Below are 1,720 nucleotides of genomic sequence, written 5' to 3'. Positions count from 1 at the left end.
AAGATGCAGCTAGGCAAGTTGGTTTGCAGCTATCATAATGGCAGAAGCTAACTTACAGCACAGAACTTTTGTTGTAAAATATCTATACATTCCATCTATGCAATATGTATTACAACCACTATCCTGGCTCTTAAAGATATAATATTCATATTTTCTCCATTTTCTGGAACAGTCCTGAATTCATATATTTTTTATTCCTTTCAAAATAAAGTTTGTAAATAGTAATGTGTATAACATTGATTTGATATTTAAGAATTCTTTTTTTTTTTTTTTTGGCAGGGCCAGCGGAGGCTTTATTGGAAAATACAGCTAAATTGGTTTCAGTTGGGAGCATGGGCGAGCGGGGAGACCCAGACAGTAGAGCCCTTTCCAGGGTTGGCTGCTGAGCCTCAGGTGAGTCTTCTGCTCCCTACGCTCCCCTGCACGACTGCTCCCCCCACCTGGAGTAGCCACCGCAGGAGAGTAGATGAGGAGGGGCTGCAGTGGCCGTTCACTTGGGCAGGACATCAGAGGACTCGGACACCAGCTTCCCATCACGTGTCTCAATCTTCTTCACGACCACGGCCTTGGTGGAGCTGGTGCGGCTGAAGGGGCTGGAGCCTCCAGAGATGAAGCTAGACTGGAAGGAGCTCAGGCCGTATTTGAGACTGGGGCTTGTGAGGCCCCCGTAGGTCAGCCCACCTGAGTAGCCACTGGTGGTCTTCGTATGGATGAATACTCATGTTCTGCATCCCAGACTCCAGCCGGCTCTCCTCGCCCTCCAGCAACTTGCGGTAGGTAGCGATCTCGATGTCCAGGGCCAGCTTGACGTTCGTGAGCTCCTGGTACTCGCGCAGCTGCCGCGCCATGTCCTGCTTGGCCTGCTGCAGAGCTGCCTCCAGCTGAGCCAGCTTGGCGTTGGCGTCCTTAATGGCCAGCTCCCCGCGCTGCTCAGCATCAGCAATGGCGGCCTCCAGGGACGCTCTCTGGCCCTTAAGGCCCTCAATCTCAGCCTGGAGCCGGCTAATGCTCCGGTTCATCTCAGAGATTTCAGTCTTTGTGCGCCGCAGGTCATCCCTGTGCTTCCCAGCCAGCGTCTACAGCTCCTCATACTTGATTTGGTACATGTTCTCAGCTTCAGCCCGGCTGCGGTTGGCGATTTCCTTATACTGGGCGCGGACCTGGGCAATGATGCCGTCCATGTCCAGGAGCAGCTGTTGTCCATGGACAGGACCACGGACATGTCGGAGATCTGGGACTGCAGCTCGCGGATCTCCTCTTCATATAGCTGCCTGAGGAAGTTGATCTCATCAGTGAGCCCTTCCAGGCGAGAATCCAGCTCTACCTTGTTCATGTAAGCTTCATCCACATCCTTCTTGATGATGACGAATTCATTCTCCATCTCTGTACGCTTCATGATCTCATCCTCGTACTTCTTCTTGAAGTCCTCCACCAGCCCCTGCATGTTGCCAAGCTCCGCCTCCAGCTTCAGCTTCTCCTGGCCCAGGGTGTCCAGCTGCCGGTGCAGGTTGTTCATGTAGCTCTTGAACATGTTGTCCATGTTGCTCCGGGCTGTCTTCTGCTGCTGCAGGAGGCTCCACTTGGTCTCCAGCATCTTGTTCTGCTGCTCAAGGAACCGGACCTTGCCGATGAAGGAGGCGAACTTGTTGAGGGTCTTGATCTGCTCCTTTTCCTGGGTGCGCATGGCCTGTATGTTGGCGTCCACCTCTAGCTTAAGGGG

The 1,720-nt window shown here is 53.0% G+C and overlaps 1 pseudogene; it reads right to left on the bottom strand.

Moving 5' to 3' along the window:
* Positions 1-405: 405 nt before the first annotated feature.
* The window catches only part of LOC102475464 (keratin, type II cytoskeletal 8 pseudogene), a 1,619-nt pseudogene continuing 304 nt past the window's right edge, over positions 406-1,720 (bottom strand).

Source organism: Tupaia chinensis, unplaced genomic scaffold (assembly GCF_000334495.1).
Source record: "Tupaia chinensis unplaced genomic scaffold, TupChi_1.0 Scaffold000164_1, whole genome shotgun sequence".
In the NCBI taxonomy this organism is placed as follows: Eukaryota; Metazoa; Chordata; class Mammalia; order Scandentia; family Tupaiidae; genus Tupaia; species Tupaia belangeri.
Note: the sequence above shows the minus strand (reverse complement) of the source record. Positions and strands in the feature narration are given on the sequence as shown.